The sequence below is a fragment of the Schistocerca gregaria genome, chromosome 3, assembly GCF_023897955.1.
Source record: "Schistocerca gregaria isolate iqSchGreg1 chromosome 3, iqSchGreg1.2, whole genome shotgun sequence".
Lineage (NCBI taxonomy): Eukaryota > Metazoa > Arthropoda > Insecta > Orthoptera > Acrididae > Schistocerca > Schistocerca gregaria.
The window spans coordinates 720,281,698-720,300,449 of NC_064922.1; positions in this window are offsets into that span (position 1 = coordinate 720,281,698).

Genomic DNA, 18,752 nt, shown 5'->3' on the forward strand with positions numbered 1-18,752 from the left:
AGTCATTCCAAATGTGGAGAGGGTTCTCGTGGATGCCATGAAGAGCACAGGGTGCAGCCAACTGCAGGTGGTTGCTCACGTCAGTACCAGTGATGTGTATTACTTTGGATCAGAAGAGATTTTCTCTGGTTTGGAGCGGCTAACAGAAGTGGTAAAGGGTGTCAGTCTTGCTTGCAAGATGAAAGCAGAGCTGATCATTAGCAGCATAGTCGCCAGGACCGATTTCGGACCTCTGGTACAGAGCCGAGTGGAGGGTCTGAATCAGAGGCTCAGACGGTTCTGCGACCGTGTAAGTTGCAGATTCCTCGACAAGATGGGCGTCAGTCACAAAGGGTGCTGGCTGAACACAAGACGAACATAGATACAGTAACCACTGGTATAATACTTGTAAATAGTCTTAGCTGTGTTGGGAAAGTACCAGAGCTCCAAGCGCTATTAGAAGATGTTCAAATCGTTATAGGCACTGAAAACTGGGTAAAAGCGGATATAAGCTCAGCAGAATTTTTTGCAAAGAACCTAGCGGTGTTCCAAAAGGATAGGCTAAACACGGTTGGTGGTCGCGTGTTTGTTGCTCTTATAAGTAGTTTAACTTGTCGCGAAATGGAGGTAGATACTTCCTGTGATTTAGTAAGGGCAGAGGTCATAGTTGGCTACAGGAATAAAATAATAACTTGATCCCTTTATCGACCTCCCAATTCAGATGATACAGTTGCTGAAAGGTTCAAAGAAAACCTGAGTTTAATTTGAAACACGTACTCAACTCATACGATAATAGTTGGTGGTGACTTTAATTTACCCTCCATATGTCTGCAAAATTATATGTTTAATTCCGGAGGTACGCATAAAATATCATCCGAAATTGTGCTAAACGTATTCTCTGAAAATTATTTCGAGCAGTTAGTTCATGAGCCCATATGAATCGTAAACGGTTGTGAAAACACTTGAAATCTTAGCAAGAAATAATCCTGAGTTAATAACGAGCATCAAACCCGATTCAGGGATTAGTGAACACAGGGTTGTCGTAGTGAGACTGAATATTGTAATCCCCAAATCCTCCAACAATAAGCGAAAAATATACCCATTCAAAAAAGCAGATGAATATTCACTTGGCGCCTTCCTGAGAGACAATCTCAACAATTCCAAACTAATAATATAAGTGTAAACCAGATGGGGCTTGAATTCAAGAAATAGTATCGGCAGCAAATGAAAGATTTATACCAAGTAAATTAACAAACGACGACGCTGATCCTCCTTGGTACACTAAATGGGTTAGAACACTGTTGCAGAAACAACAAAACAAACAAGACAAATTTAAACAGACGCTAAATCCTCAAGGTTGCGGATCTTTAAAGAAGCTCGAAATTTAGGACAGATTTCAATGCGAGATGTTTATAACAGTTTCCACAGAGAAACTTTACAATCATGGTTTCTCTACGCTATAGCAATGGAGATACTATTGAAAACAGTGCTATCAAAGCACAGTTACTAAACACACCCTTCAGAAGTGCCTCCACAAAAGAAGATGAAGTAAATATTCCAGAATTCGAATCGAGAACAGCTGTCAACATGAGTAACGTGGATGTAAATGTCCTAGGAGTAGCGAAAAACATAAATCACTTATTAAAAGCAAGTCTACCTGTCCAGACTATATACCAATTAGGATCCTTTCGGAGTATGCTGATGCATTAGCTCCATACTCAAAAATCATATACAAACGTTAGCTCGATGAAAGCTCCGTACCAACAGACTGGAAAGTTGCATCAGGTCACACGAAAATTCAAGAAAGTTAGTTGGAGTAATCCACTAAATTACAGGGATATATCGTTAACGTCGATATGCAACAGGATTTTGTAACATATATCGTGTTCGAACAGTATGAATTACATCGAAGAAAACGGTCTATTGACACACAGTCAACATGGGTTTAGAAAACATCATTCCTCTGAAACACAAGTAGCTCTTTATTCATATTAAGTGTTGAGTGCTATTGACAAGTGATGTCAGATCGATTCCGTATTTCTGTATTTCCGGAAGGCTTTTGACACTGTACCACACACAGAGCTCGTTGTCAAATAGCGTGCTTATGGAATAACGTCTCAGTTACGTGAGTGGAATTGTGATTTCCTATCAGAGAGGTCACAGTTCGTAGTAATTCAAGGAAAGTCATATAGTAAAATCGAAGTGTTTTCTGGCGTTCCCAAAGGTTTTGTAATAGGCCCTTTTCTGTTCCTTATCTTTATAAACGAATTGGCAGACAATATGAGCAGCCGTTATCGGTTATTTGCAGACGACGCTGTCATTTATCGACTAATAAAGTCATCAGAAGATCAAAACAAACTGCAAAACGATTGAGAAGGGTGGCGGTTAAGATTAAATAACGAAAAATTTGAAGTCATCCACATGTGTGGTAAAAGGAACTCATTAAACTTCGGTTACACGATAAATCACTCATATCTAAAAGCCGCAAATTCAAATAAATACCTAGGTATTACAATTACGAACAACTTTAATTGGAAGGAAACAAAGGAAAAAGTAGTTGGGAAGGCTAACCAGAGACTACGTTTTATTGACAGGACAATTAGAAAATGCAACAGACGTACTAAGGAGACTGCCTACACATACACTTGTCCGTCATCTTTTAGAATAATGCTCCCGATGTGGGATCGTTACCAGATAGGACTGACGGAGTACATCGAAAATGTACAGAGAAAGGCAGCACGTTTTGTATTATCGCGATATATGGGACAGAGTGTCAAAGAATCGATGTAGGATTTAGGCTGGACATCACTAAAAGGAAGGCGTTTTTCGTTGCCGCAGAATCTCCACTCGACATTCCAATCACCAACTTTCTCCTGCAAGTGTGAAAATATTTTGTTGACAACGACCTACGTAGGGAGGAGAGATCACCAAGATAAAATAAGGGAAATCTGAGCTCGTACGGAAAGATACAGGTGTTCATTCCTGCCGCGCTCTATACGAGATTGGAATAAAACAGCATTGTGAAAGTGGTTCTATGAACCCTCTGCGAGGCACTTACATGTGATTTGCAGAGTATCCATGTAGATATAGATGTAAATGAAACTACTCCTACACAATTCATGTATAATGCTCTACACACGCGCTTGCTCATTGTAAACTATAAAAAATAACGCATTGCACACCCTACAGACATGCAAACCACTCGTAAATAATGCAACACATCTACGTCCAGAGAGCTAAACCACTCATAAATTGTCAAAAAATATTCCCTCTAAAAGACGGTGCAAACTTGTTTGCTAATAGTCAACTGTCTAAATCATGCACCAGGTTTTATTTAAACAATTAGAGGCAGCACCATCCAGTCTGTCGGCACGAGGTCCACACTTCAACTGTTCTAGTACTCAGCAACAGCACCAGAGGGCGTTGTCGTCCTAGATGGCAGCCATGACGTCAGGTGATGACTCAAGTACCTTTACCCAAGATGGCGTAAAACAGTGTGTCCACCGCAAGAACTGGACCTATTACTCAGTACCACCACCAGAGAGAGATGTCATCCATATCATGACGAAACCTAAGACGGTGGAAGTAAATGGCAGGAAAACGACTCTGCCTGTGCTGAACATACGTTTTTATATTGCAGTCAGTGTCTCCACCACGAGATCTAGACTCCAACTGACCTGGTACACAATACTGACACCAGAGGGTGCTGTAATTACTCGTGTGATGTAAACCAAGATGGCGGTCTGGGGCGGGGGAAAATTGCAGGAAAATGACTCTGCCTGTGCTGGACATGAGTCTTTACTTTGCATGCAGTCTCTCCACCACAAGATCTATAGAGTCCAACTGACCTAGTACACAATACCGCCACCAGGTAGTGCTATAAACCCTCCTGTGACATAACCCAAGATGATCTGAAGGGAGAGAATGGCGTGGAAATGACTTATCCTTTGCAGGGCTGCTAGGGAGAGTAAGGATGGAGTGCATTCTATTCATTTTGGAACACTTTATTCATGCATAAAGTATATTTATCTCACTGACATATAATACTAGCCCTGATGTGCTTGGGGTCACAATACATATTCTGCAGATACTCAAACAACTCCCAGTTTACCGAAATAGTTTCAGTACAGACCTGCAAACTGACGTAAATAAATCAGTACACAGATGTGCAGACACGAAATCATCTCTGTGCAAGTAAAGCATAGCACAGCCAACAGGCCCACTCACAGAATAAAGCAATCGACGTGCGCCAACCACCGGTCACGTGACGGCCCAGCATGTTATCAACAGACCCCGTGAAGGGACGCGGCCGTCAGCTCTCAAACCAAGACTGAGACGGCGAATTGACTTTGATACTTGACACCTGACAAATTCCAATCAAAATACGAGTAAACCTTGACACCGATTCAGACGCTCCCAGTGCAGGCACAGCCGCGAGCCGCCGCCGGACGCAGGTGAAATTTGCTTCTGTTTTCGAATAAGGTGAACAATCTCTGTTATAACAACATCTCAGAAGTACAAGGTGCGCTCACGCCTGACTCATACGCGAGACACCTCCGAGCAGCACTTATCTTTACCGCTGATGACAGAATATCACAGGCTGCTTTTCCCATAACAGAACATATGAGATGCATTCAGTCGTGCCTACCCTGACAATGCACCGACGCGGATTCTTCAAGTATTTGCTGCAATAAATAATTATAAAAAGCCTTGTTATTAAGCTGTTTTTAAACGTTTAAAGTTGTTATAAATAGAATCTAAGTGTTGTTACAGTAGTGGAAGTGTCAGTGAAGCACAAAAGAAGATTAAGCGGGGTAAAAAGCGTATTTTTGTTCTCGCGCCTCTGGCACGAATACTAGGCATAATTTCAAGCGCACGAATCGTAAGTAAGCAGTGAATTAAACTTATAGGTAAACATTTCCAGTTGGTATAAATATAATATAATTGTTAAAGAACATTAAACGGGATAAGAAGTTTATTTTCTTCTCGCATCTATAGCACGGATTTTAGACTTAATTTCACGCGCGATTATCGTAAGTATACAGTCAGTTAAACTTATATCTAATCACAAGTTTTTTTCATTCAGTACTCTTTCAATTTATTTATATCTGCCTGAATAGTTTGTAGGGTTCTTTGTTTACGTTTTAGTCAGCACTTAAATCAGGTTAAAAGATTTCTGTTTTTGCCATGATTGAGAAGTGCGTGACATGCCGTAGGATCGTTAGTTCCAGGGTGTGGTGTGATGGATGCTGTAGTTTCTTTCATTGAGGCGAATGTAGTGGCGTGGGAAATGGGGACATAAATGAGGCTCACGAGTGGTAATGTAGGATCTGCAGTAGAGATAGGAAAATATTGGAACAGTAAGGGAAAATTTCAGTTTTTTAAGCTAAGACAAGGCAAGGGAGGATCTAGATAGGTTAAAGATGGAGAAGGGTGAACAAAGGTGGGAAGTGGCACAGGTAATGTGGGAAACAGACAAAGGAGAGCATCAGACAGCTTTGTCATAAATCTTGAAAATAGATTTGGCCTGTTGGCTCAGTCGGAATCGGATAAGCCTCATGTAGCTGAAGCTGTAGAAAGCGCACAACAAGCTTTCAAGCACTTGAAAAAGGTAGAGAAATTTGTAAAGAGAAAGAAAGTTCTGTTGTTAGGTAGCTCCCATGGTGGAGGTGTTGGCCAACTACGTCAGGAAAATCTAGGTCCAGAGTATCAGGTCACAAACTTTTTCAAGCCTAGCGCAGATCTGGGTCAGTTAACAGAGGATGTAGGTTCTTTATGCAAGGATTTCACAAAGGAGGATGCCGTGGTTATAGTGGGTGGTCCGGGAAATAGCACTGACAGGGACTCTGTATTTTCCATAGAGAGTGACCTGGTGAAGACAGCATCAGCAACGAAGCATAAAAGTGTGGGATTTGTGACTGTGTTGAGACGCCATGATCGGCCTCATTTGAACTCTACTGTCAAGAGAGTGATCTTGGAGTTGGAGTGGCTGCTTAAGACGGATATAGGGTCCCATAATGGTTTGATTCCTGTGGATGCTCTCGGTAGGTGGAACTACACTAGGCATGGTCCTCACCTCAGTAGGAAAGGTAAGGGAAAACTGTCTGGGTTGATTGCAGAAAGTGTAAGGGAGGGCACTGTCACAAGTGGTAAAATACCAGTGGTCACAGGTGTCAGAGGGATGCTGTTTTTAGGATAGGGAAGGGGGAAAGAAAACGAGTTTTAAGAGAGATTGTGAGGCACACTCAATTTGAGAAAACAGATGAACAGGAGTCAGATTTTAGCATACAGTCTCCATTTAAGCAATGTTTAACGGAAAGTAATCAGAAACTGCCAGCTCATCTTCGCCAAAGCAGTTACAATACCATTAGTACGCAGTATCAGTTATCTTTATTACACCAAGGCATTCTGGGACTCAGAAATAAAGTTGATGAACTACTCATTTGTTTTGATGAAACGAATTCAGCTAACCAAATTGAAATAATCTGCCTCTGTGAACATCAAGTGACTACTGGCAGAGATGTTAGACATTTCAGGATTTAAGCTAGCTTCCTAATTCTGCAGAGTAGATATGGATGGAGGAGGAGTTGCCACATTTATTAAAAACTGGCATAATTTCAAGAACATTGACATTAATAAATTCTGTTTAGAGCAGCATCTAGAATCATGTGCAATAGAAGCAGAGTTCCATAACAGATCCCATATAATAGTAACTACTTGCCAAACACCTGCAGGAAATCATAATCTGTTCGTAAATTATCTAGAAGCGCTTTTGGGTTATTTAACAGGAAGAAACAAAGAAATTTTGATTGCTGGTGACTTTAATACAGATTTTCTAATGCAGTCTTCCAGTAAACATTTACTGCAGTTAGTAATGTTGTCTTTCAATCTAACTCACACTGTAAACTTTCCACCTAGTATCACGAAATCCTCAAGGACAGCCATTGATAACATTTTTATAGACAAATCAAAGGAAAAAAATCATATCATAAAACCTGTAATAAATAAACAATCAGATCATGACATGCAGCTCCTTGTTTGACATGTAAATTCGAAGCAGATTATCAAGACTGCTAAATATGAGTACAGGAGAGTAGACAATCAACAAAACATTGAGAACTGCTCAAAGGTATGAACTGGAAACATGTTTATAGTGCTAATGACATGAATGAAAAATTTGAAGCATTCATGAACAATGTCAGTACCATGTTCGAAAATTGTTTTTCTCTAAAAGTTACCCAAATTAAACAGAAGTCTATACTAAAACCATGGATTACACAAGGGATAAAGATTTCCTCTAAGACAAAAAGGAAAATGTATCTGTCAACCAAGAATAGTTACAATGCTGATGATTTAGATAAATACAAGGAATTATGTAAAATATTAAAAAAGTAATTCAGACATCTAAACAAATGCACTATGAGGAGAAGGTAGCAATGTCAGGGAACAAAATAAAAACAATATGGGATGTAGTGAGGGAGGAGACTGGTAGAACCAGAAAGAAACAGGAGCAATCAGCATTAAGGGTAGATGACACATTAGTAATCGATTGGCATACTGAGGCAAATCTATTTAACAAGTACTTTATATCCATTACTGATAGAATTGGATTGTCAGGATCAATAAATAAGGCCCTTGAATATCTGAAAGTAGGCATTACAAATAGCTTCACATACATGAGGATGTCGCTCACTTCACCAGAAGAAATAACTTCAATAGTAAAATCTTTAAAAATAAAGCATTCTAGTGGTTATGATGAAATATCAACAAAGTTAATTAAGGTATGTTCTTGTGAGTTTAGTACAATTCTAAGTTACTTATGTAACCAGTCAATTATAATTGGGACATTTCCTGACTGGCTAAAATATGCAGATGTTAAGCCTCTATTCAAGAAAGGGGATAAAGAGATACCATCTTACTACAGACTGATTTCACTTTTGCCAGTTTTCTTAAACATTTTTGAAAAAGTTATGTACAAACAGCTTCTCAACAATCTGATCACAAGTGACATATTATAAAGAACACAGCTTGGATTTCTGAAGGGTTCTGACACTGAGAAGGCTATTTACACCTACAGTGAAAATGTGCTTAATTCATTAAATAACAAATTACAAGCAGCAGGTATTTTCTGTGATTTGTCAAAGGCATTTGATTTGGTGAACCACAACATCCTTTTAAATAAATCAGAATTCTATGGTGTTACAGACAGTGCTGCAAAATGGTTCAAGTCATACCTCGCTAACAGGAAACAAAGGGTGCCAGTGCAAGGGACTAGTGAATTAAGTCATCAGTCATCATCAGTATGGGAAGAAATTACATGTGGTGTCCCACAAGGATCCATCTTTGCGCCATTGCTATTTTTTGTGTACATTAACGATCTCTCATCAGTTACACTGCCAAAAGCAGAGTTCGTTTTGTTGGCAGATAACACAAGTATTGCTATAAATAGTATGTCGACTGTAGTTCTGGAAAGATCTTCTAATGATATTTTCACGGATATTAATAAATGGTTTAAAGCCAACTCACTGACATCAAACTTCGAGAAGACTCACTATATTAAATTCAGAACCTGTAAGAGGTTTCCACCCAGCATATGTATAATATATGTAGAAGAGCAGATAGAAGAGGTTGACAGTCTTAAATTCCTAGGATTACAACTTGATAATAAATTCAGTTGGGAGGAGCACACCACAGAACTGCAGAAACGCCTTAACAAATCTGTATTTGCAATTCGAGTGTTAGGATACAAAATGAAAAAGCTTGCATACTTTGCCTATTTTAATTCCATAATGATATATGGTATAATATTTTGGGGCAACTTTTCAAGTCAAACAAAAGTTTTCAGAGTCCAAAAGCGTGTAAACGTATTATTTGTGGAGTAAATTCACAGACATCCTGTAGAAACCTCTTCAAAGAACTGGGTATACTAACTACTGCTTCTCAGTACATTTACTCCTTAACGAAATTTGTCCTAAATAATATATCTCTGTTTCCAACAAACAGATTAGTTCATATATACGATATCAAGAACAAAAATGATCTGCACAAGGACTTAAAAGCACTTACTGTTGCTGTAACTAAGGCAGTTCTGTTTCTACATGGATTGCAGAAGGTGATGGGTATGTCTTTCGCTGACTTTGGCTCAGTTCCGACTTAAATTTGAACGATCACATGCGGAAAACTGTAAAAATGGGAGCATTTGCAAGATGTGTAGAGTGTGACTAAAACGACATTGGAATTTTACTGTAGCAGCTAGGTTCAGGAAAGGTGACTCGTTTCGAGATATGAGAGTTCCAGATATGTGAATTGTGGTTGTAATCTTTAAAGCAATTGTCAATAGGATCCAATGCAGGTATGTGCTTGAATGAAATGACCCGATCCCAAATCATGGACATCATTTCTAGCGCATAGCGTAACACTAGAGAACTGAGAAGGTAGTGTACATTTTCTTACGATCTCAATAGGCACATCATGTGCCATTGCTGCTTGTGTTCCTTCTCAAACATACCACGTTCCATAGCAAAATCACTTTCAAATAGCGGTAACTTTATCACGAGGTTGCATTGTGACTATGTGTTGATCTGATAAAACACATACCTACGATCACCGTCACGGTATTTTTCTGGAAAAGAAACACTTCATTCAGAGGCAATGTCATGCCTAGATGCGTAAAGCAGGTATAGTTTTCAACATGGAGGCTTGTGTGCACCTGCAGAACCATGATCCCTTGTGACAGTAACATGCAGTAGTGGTTGGGATCGGGTTGTTTTACCTTCTGATCGATCACGTCTCCCTTTCTCAGACACAGTGGTAGCACTCGCAAGAAAAATCTAAGAGATATGTCCACCTGTCGTTGATTTTCGGTCAGTACTATGTCGTACCATAGCCAATCAACTATTGACCAAGTATTATACACTACATGAAGATGATGTGCTACAGACGCGAAATTTAACCGACAGGAACAAGATGCTGCGATATGCAAATGATCAGCTTGTTACAGAATTTACAAAATGTTGGCGCCGGTGGCGACACCTAACCCGTGCTGACATGTATAAAGTTTCCAACCTGTTTCGCATACACAAACACCAGTTGACCGGCGTTGCCTAATGAAACGTTGTTGTGATGCCTCGTGTAAGGAGGAAAATGCGTACCATCAAGTTTCCGACTTTGATAAAGGTCGGATTGTAGTCTGTCGCGATTGCGGTTTATCGTATCGCGACATTGCTGCTCGCATTGGTCGAGCTCCAAAGACAGTTAGCAGAATATGGAATCGGTGGGTTCAGGAGGGTAAAACAGAACGCCGTGCTGGATCCCAATGGCCTCGTATCACTAGCAGTCGACATGACAGGCATCGTATCTGCATGGATGTAACGGATCGTGCAGCCACGTCTCGAGCCCTGAGGCAACAGATGGGAACTTTTAAAAGATAACAACCATCTGCACAAACAGTTCCACGAGGTTTGCAGCAGCATGGTCTATCAGCTAGGAAACCATGGCTGCGGTTACCCTTGACGCTGCACCACAGACAGGAGCGCCTGCGATGGTGTACTTAACGACGAGCCTGGGTGCACGAATGGCAAAACTTCATTTTTTCGGATGAATCCAGGTTCTGTTTACAGCATCATGGTAGTCGCATCCGTGTTTGGCGCCATCGCGGTGAACGCACGTTGGAATCGTGTATTCGTCATCGCAATACTGGCGTATCACCTGGAGTGATCGTATGGGGTGCCATTGGTTACACGTCTCGGTCACCTCTTGTTCGTATTGACGGCACTTTGAACTGTGGACATTAACATTTCAGGTGTGTTACGACCCAAGGCTCTACCCTTCATTCAGCCGGACGCGGTGGTCTCGCGGTTCTAGGCGCCCAGTTCGGAACCACGCGACTGCTACGGTCGCAGGTTCGAATCCTGCCTCAAGCATGGATGTGTGTCATGTCCTTAGGTTAGTTAGGTTTAAGCAGTTCTAAGAGACTGATGACCACAGATGTTAAGTCCCATAGTGCTCAGAGCCTTTTGAACCATCTACCCTTCATTCGATCCCAGCGAAACTCTACATTTCAGCAGGATAATGCACGAGTGCATGATGCAGGTCCCGTACGGGCCTTTCTAGATACAGAAAATGTTCGACTGCTGCCCTGGCCAGTACATTCTCCAGATCTCTCACCAATTGAAAACGTCTGGTTAATGGCGAGTGAGCAACTGGATCGTAACAATACGCCAGTCACTACTCTTGATGGACTGTGGTATCGTGTTGAAGCTGCATGGGCAACTGTACCTGCACACGCCATCCAAGCTCTGTTTGACTCAATGCCCAGGCGCATCAAGGCCGTTATTACTGCCAGAGGTGGTTTTTCTGGGTTCTGATTTCTCATTATCTATGCACACAATTTGCGTGAAAATGTAATCACATGCTAGTTCTAGTATAACGTATTTGTCCAATGAATACCCGTATTCATCTGCATTTCTTCTTGGTGTAGCAATTTTAATGGCCAGTAGTGTACTTAGTAGTAGGGGATGCGCTATATGTTCGCATTTCACCATCAGGTTTATAAAGTATGTGTTTGTGGAAATGAAATGACTACGTCCAGTCCTAAGGAGGATCTGGATTTGACTTGGAGTACTGTGACAGCGAAGGGAATAGTAATACTGTTCGATTGAGACCTCGATCGTAAAATTTCATTGTAAGTATAATGATAAATCATATATGTGACCGGTTTTCTAGAATGACACCTTGTATGCATGGCCTGTGGTGGGAACGATCCACGTTTCCTGTTAACGGCAGCAGTTGTCAAATGCAGATACCTGCTGGAGTGTAGGAATGTATATGAGATAACTTTGCCGTCATCTTGGTTACCGAATAGCGAACTAATACATACTATGTCTTGGGTGGCTTTCGTGACCAAGTGGATATTTGAGAAGATTGTGTATGGAGGTGCGTAACGCTGGATCTTTTGTCAGCTGTCAAGTATGAAAGTCAATACGCCGCCTCATTCTTGAGGGCAGCTGTGCATGGTTTGACAGCTGACGACTGTGTCACTTTACAGTGGCTGCCGCTAACATCCTGTGCGGTCGAGTAGATAGGGGTGGTGCACATTGATTGCAATATTGTCTGAGGGTGCCTGTTGGCTGAGCTATGCTTAATTTGGGCAGTCTACGAGTTGATTTCGGGTCTGCACATCTGTGTACTGAAATATTTTCTAGCAGTTTGCAGGTATGTACTGAAATTATTTCGGTGAATTAGGAGGTGTCTGCGTGTCTGCAGACTGTGTATTGTGACCCGAAATGCATCAGGGTTACTGTTTTGCGTCAGTGAGATAAATATACTCTATCCCTAAATAAAGTGTTCCAAAATAAATAGAATACACTCCTCCCTTACTCTCCTCAACAGCCTAGCACAGGCGTAGCCATTTTCATGCCATTTTTCCTCTATAGATCACCATCTTGGGTTATCTCACAGGAGGGATTATAGCACTCTCTGGTGGTGGTATTGTGTACTAGCTCAGTAGGACTCTAGATCTTGTGATGGAGAGACTGCCTTCAAAATAAAGACTCATGTCCGGCACAGGCAGAGTTGTTTTCCGCCCATTTTCCCCCACCCCAGACCGCCATCTTGGATTATGTCACAGGAGGGATGACAGACCCTCTAGAGTCAGTGTTGTGTACTAGGTCAGTTGGAGTCCAGATCTCGTTGTGGAGACTCTTCCTGCAAAATAAAAACTCATGTTTAGCACAGGCCGAGTCGTTTTCCTGCTATTTACCCTCACCACATTGGTTAACGCCATGAAACAGACGATATCACTCGCTTGTGGTGGTACTGTGTACCAGACCCAGACCTTGTGGTGAACATACAGTTTGACGCCATATTGGATAACAGTACTTGAGTCATCACCTGACATCATGGCCGCCATCTTTGACAAGAGCGCGCTCTGGTGGTGTCGCTGTGTACTAGTTCAGTTGGAGTTAGGACCTCGTGGTGAACATGTTGGATGCTGATGCTGCTACTAATGTTTTAAATAATGAGTTTTGCATGATTTGGACAGTTGACAATGAGCAAACACAATGGGAGGGTCTCCTAGAGGGATTATTATTTTGACAATTTACGAGTTGTTTGACTCTCTGGACATAAATTATTGCATTATTTACGAGAGGTTTGCATGTCTGTAGGCTGGACAATGCTTTTTTTTGACATTTTACAATTAGCAAACGCGTGTTTAGATCATTATACATGAGTTATGTAGGAGTAGTTTGCAGGTCTGTTGCTGTGGGGCATGTCAGAGAGTGTGTTATTTGTCACTGCAATAAAAATACTCCATCCTTCAATAAATACCTCCAAAACAAATAAAGTACACTCCTTGCTCTGTTCACCAGCCCAGTGCAGGCAGAGTCCTTTTCCAAGCAATCCCTATGAGGAGGTGGCGGCCAGATGACTTAGGTTAGTGATATGAGCTTTGTTTCTGTAATTTCCTTAGGTTGGTAGCGAAAGCCCAAGTAACCTTTCATTACTACCTAAATTCAAACTTGGCACCAGTTCGTAGGAAGAGGTGCTGGTCAGATGACTTTGGTTAATATGGGTAGGCCAAGTGGCTCATCACCCTGCGATTTTCTTAGCTTAGCAGAGATAACTGTGGTGTGGAGCATTATACTGTTGGATTTGAACTTCTCGTCATTTTCTGTGGGGTGGGAGCCAAGGGGGGTTAGGTAAGTGGAGGTAGCCCAATTGACCTTCTTCCCACTAAAATAGATGCTTCCCTCCAAAATCGGCTGTCTTGAATGACGTCATGACCACTGTCCTTGATGACATCATGTACTGTTGCCAAGTCTTCATGCCGCCATCTTGGATGACAGCATCGCCGCCACCGTTGGTACATCTGGCAACAGTGGAATGTTGGATGATGTCCTTGTTGCCCCACTACTAACACTGAGGAAGGTATCAGTGATCATCAGTCTGTGACAGAATCTATGACGACCTGTCCTACAAGGCACCTTAAGAAAGGTACGAAGATATATTTGCTGAGCTAGTGCGACAGTATACGAATTTCAGAAAATCTTAGCAGTCAGCTACAAATATTCGGTGATTATTACTAAGATGTGGAGAATAATTTTAAAAAATTCGAAGTCATCGTTCAATATGCCCTAGAGAGGTGTGTTCGGAGTAGGCGAGTAAGGTTTTAAGGTTTAAACTCATGGGAAAGATCCAATACGTTTAATAGGCGAGTTCGAAAAGCACTACGTAAAAAAAGAGCACTTCATTTCAGATTCAAGAAAAGTAAAAACCTAGCTGACAAAGAAAAGCTGAATGAAGCGGAAGTGAGGTTAAGGATAGAAATGAGAGAAGCGTTGAATGAATTTGAAAGTAAGACGTTGTCAACCGAGCTGACTAAAAGCCCTAAGAGATTATTGTCGTATATAAAATCAATCAGTGGGTCAAAATCATCTATTCATTCTCTCAGCGACCACACCGGCACCGAAATGGAAGACAACAGAGAGAGAAGGCCGAAATACTGAATTCGGTCTTCCGCAGTTGTTTCACGGCGAAAGATCGTAACACTTTCCCTCCTTTCAATGTCGAAATGGCAGATATTGAAATAACCGATCACAGAATTGAAAAGCTGATATAATCGCTTAGTAGTGGAAAGGTTTCAGAACCAGATGAAATATTTATAAGATTCTATAAAGATAACACCAAAGAACTTACTCCCCTTCCAGCAGCAATTTATCGTAGATGGCCTGACCAATGAATGGTAGCTAATGACTGGAAAAAGGGCAGATCATTACCTATCTTAAGAAAGGCCGTAAGTCAGATCAACACAGTTATAGTCCTATAATGTTGACGTCAGTCCGTTGTAGAATTGTGGAACATGTTTTATGCTACAGAATTAAGACGTTCTTGAAAAATGAACAGTTACTCCATAAAAAATCAACATGTATTCCACAAACAGAGATCCTGCGATACTCAGCTCACTCTGTTCCTCCACGAGATCCACCGCGCAGTGAAAACGGTGCTCAGGTTGATGTCGTGTTCCTTGACTTCGGTAAAGTATTTGACACCGTCGCGCATTTCCGTTTAGTGAAAAAAATACGAGCTTACGGAACATCGGAGCAGACCTGCGACTCGATTCAAGACTTTCTTGCAGACAGAACTCAACACGTCCCTCTTAAAGGAACTAAATCGACAGATCTTAAGGTAATATCCAGAGTACCACAGGGAGGTCTAATAGGACCGTTGCTGTTCACAATATATATAAATGATCCAGTAGAAAGCGTCGGATGCTCTTTAAGGCTATTCGCAGATGATGCAGTTGTTTACACCAAAGTAGCAACGCCAGAAGATAATAAGAATTTCAAGAATGACCTGCAGAGAACTGATGAATGGTGCCGACTCTGGCAGTTGACCCAGAACGTAAATAAAAATATCATATTGGACATGCATAGGACAATAAATCCACTACTGTACAGCTACACTATTGATGGCAAATATCTACGAGTAATCATCCAGAGTGACATGAAGAGGAATGACCATATGAAACAGATAGTGGAAAAAGCAGACAGCAGTCTCATATTCATCGAAAGAATCTTAAGGAAATGTAACTCATCCACGAAAGAAGTGGTTTATAAGGCGCTTGTTCTCCAGATTCTTGAGTATTGTTCATCTAGCTAGGATAACTATCAGGTGGGACTGTTAGAGGAGATAGAGAAGATCCAACGAAGAGCGACGCGTTTCTTCACGGTATCGTTTAGCTGGCGAGAGAGGGTTACGCAGATGCTAAACAAACTCCACTGGCAGACATTACAATGGAGACGATGTGCATCACGGAGAGATTTATTATTGAAATTTGGGGACAGCACTTTTCAGGAAGAGTCAGACAACATATTACTTCCCCACAGATTCATCACGCTTATTGATCACGAAGAGAAAATTCGATAAATTAGAACTAATACAGATGCTGAACGACGATCAGTCTTCCCAAGCACTATTGGAGGGTGGAACAGGGTTGGAGGGATTAGATACTGGTACCGAAAGTATCCTCCACCACACACCATTCGAGCAGCTCTAGGCCCTACAGTCTGGAACTGGGCGACCGCTACGGTCGCAGGTTCGAATCCTGCCTCGGACATGGATGTGTATGATGTCCTTAGGATAGTTAGGTTTAAGTAGTTCTAAGTTCTAAGGGACTGATGACCTTGGCAATTAAGTCCCATAGTGCTCAGAGCCATTTGAACCATTTGAACCACACGCCATTGGGTGGCTTGCGGAGTATGATGTAGATTTGGATCTAGTCAAAAGAGTATTGGGTAATATCAGCAGCAAAGCAAGATGGAGTAACAGGAGAAGGACAAGTTGAGTAGGAAGGAAGGCCAGACAATCAGTGTGAACAGTTAGGTGATAGAGTTCTTCTTAACACAGTCGATACCAAATCATCGTCGACAAGAATAGTTCATTTATACATACCGACGTCGTAAGCAGACGATGAAGAGGTAGAGAATGTGTGTGACTCTTCTAGACATGGGAAATATTCTGTTCAATAGTCACAGGAGGAAGAGGTGTACTTGGAAAGACTGGGAGATGCGGCTAGTTTTCTGCTTTACAGGGTGGTCCTTTGATAGCGACCGGGCCAAATATCTCACGAAATAAGCATCAAACGAAAAAACCACAAAGAAAGAAGCTTGTCTAGCTTGAAACCGGATGGGGCTATGGTTGGCCCGCTAGATGGAGCTGCCATAGGTCAAACGGATATCAACTGCGCTTTTTCAAAATAGGAACCCCCATTTTTTATTACATACTCGTGTACTACGTAAAGAAATATAAACGTTACAGTTGACCCACTTTTTTCACTTTGTGATAGATAGTGCTGTAATAGTCACAAACGTATAAGTACATGGTATCACGCAACATTCCGCCAATGCGGACGGTATTTGCTTCGTGATACACTACCTCTGTTTAAATGGGCCGTTTACCAATTACAGAAAAGGTCGACATCGTGTTGATGTATGGCTACTGTGATCAAAATGCCCAACAGGCGTGTGGTATGTATGCTGTTCGGTATCTTGGACGACATCATCCAAGTGTCCGGACGGTTCGATGGATACACTCCTGGAAATGGAAAAAAGAACACATTGACACCGGTGTGTCAGACCCACCATACTTGCTACGGACACTGCGAGAGGGCCGCACAAGCAATGATCACACGCACGGCACAGCGGACACACCAGGAACCGCGGTGTTGGCCGTCGAATGCCGATAGTTGCGCAGCATTTGTGCACCGCCGCCGTCAGTGTCAGCCAGTTTGCCGTGGCATCCGGAGCTCCATCGCAGTCTTTAACACTGGTAGCATGCCGCGACAGCGTGGACGTGAACCGTATGTGCAGTTGACGGACTTTGAGCGAGGGCGTATAGTGGGCATGCGTGAGGCCGGGTGGACGTGCCGCCGAATTGCTCAACACGTGGGGCGTGAGGTCTCCACAGTACATCGATGTTGTCGCCAGGTGTCGGCGGAAGGTGCACGTGCCCGTCGACCTGGGACCGGACCGCAGCGACGCACGGATGCACGCCAAGACCGTAGGATACTACGAAGTGCCGTAGGGGACCGCACCGCCACTTCCCAGCAAATTAGGGACACTGTTGCTCGTGCGGTATAGGCGAGGACCATTCGCAACCGTCTCCATGAAGCTGGGCTACGGTGCCGCACGCCGTTAGGCCGTCTTCCGCTCACGCCCCAACATCGTGCAGCTCGCCTCCAGTGGTGTCGAGACAGGCGTCAATGGAGGGACGAATGGAGACGTGTCGTCTTCAGCGATGAGAGTCGCTTCTGCCTTGGTGCCAATGATGGTCGTATGCGTGTTTGGCGCCGTGCAGGTGAGCGCCACAATCAGGACTGCATACGACCGAGGCACACAGGGCCAACACCCGGCATCATGGTGTGGGGAGTGATCTCCTACACTGGCCGTACACCTCTGGTGATCGTCGAGGGGACACTGAATAGTGCACGGTACATCCAAACCGTCATCGAACCCATCGTTCTACCATTCCTAGACAGGCAAGGGAACTTCCTGTTCCAACAGGACAATGCACGTCCGCATGTATCCCGTGCCACCCAACGTGCTCCAGAAGGTGCACGTCAACTACCCTGGCCAGCAAGATCTCTATGTGCCTGTGGTCCTGTCAGTGTGATCATGTGATGTATCTGACCCCAGGAGTGTCAATAAAGTTTCCCCTTTCTGGGACAATGAATTCACGGTGTTCTTATTTCAATTTCCAGGAGTGTAGTTACGTTATTTCAGGAAACAGGAAGTGTTCAGCCACATGTGAAACGTCAACAGCGACCTGCAACAAATGATGATCTACCAAGTAAGTGTTTTAGCTGCAGTCAAAGCTATTCTGTACATCAGTAGCAGACAAATTGCGCCAGAATCGGGAATCTCAATAACGTCGGTGTTGAGAATGCTGCACCAGCATCGGTTGCACCCGTACCATATTCCTATGCACCAGGAATTGCATGGCGACGAGTTTGAACGTAGTGTTCAGTTCTGTCAATGGGCACAAGAGAAATTATGGGACAATTACAGATTTCACCAACAGCTGTAACGTAAACCTGCATAATATGCGCTATTGGGCAACGGAAAATTCACGATGGCAGCCATAATTGGAGCTTCAGCGACCTTGGCGGGTTAATGTATGGTGCAGAATTATGGGAGGATGAATAACTGGCTCCCATTTTATCGATAGCAATCAAACAGCGTAATGTAAGCTGATTTCCTTCGTAATGTTTTACC